Genomic DNA, 766 nt, shown 5'->3' with positions numbered 1-766 from the left:
TAGTTAGAACCAAGGACAGGTGTCCATATGTCCGGTCCCGACCTATGGTCCCTGCCACCCCTCCTCCCACCACTGCCGCCTTTCATGCTGAAATCTCCTCAGTACTGAGTATTGTTAGTGACTGGAGAACACACCCCCTGCTCGTTAGAAGAACATTGTTTTAGGAACTAGGGAGATAACTAAGAGGCTTAAAGCACTAACCATGCAAGCTGCAACCCACATTTGAAAAAAAAAAGGAAAAATAAGGTGGATCTGGCCGCACACATCCTTAATCCCAACACTCCGGTGGTGAGATGGGAGGTAGAGACAGGTGAATGGCCCCGAAGCTGGCAGGCCAGATAGCCTGGAGCACACAGTGTGGGAAGTTGCCCTCTGAATGACATTCATGCACTTGACACGTGCATATACCTGGCCTTCCTTCACATGCCCTTCCCTTTGCATCCATGAAGGGACCTGTGATCGCTAGTTCTGACTTTCCTGGCTGTTCTGTCCTCAGGTTCTCTTCTTTTTTTAATGCAGGGTGAGATTAAAAAGGAGCTGACTCCAGGCAGATCTTGACTCCATCACTGAAGGTGGATCTGCGGCGATTCTTCCTCACAGCGGGTGGGGGCTCGGAAGCCGGGAGGGAATGTGAACTATTGTGCACCCTGCTCCTCTAATAGAAACTATTCCTTCAACAAATGGTGCTGGCACAACTGGTTGTTAACATGTAGAAGAATGCGAATCGATCCATTCCTATCTCCTTGTACTAAGGTCAAGTCTAAGT

The sequence above is a fragment of the Mus caroli genome, chromosome 17, assembly GCF_900094665.2.
Source record: "Mus caroli chromosome 17, CAROLI_EIJ_v1.1, whole genome shotgun sequence".
NCBI classification, from domain to species: Eukaryota; Metazoa; Chordata; class Mammalia; order Rodentia; family Muridae; genus Mus; species Mus caroli.
The sequence above is the reverse complement of the archived record's forward strand: the minus strand, read 5'-3'. Positions refer to the sequence as shown.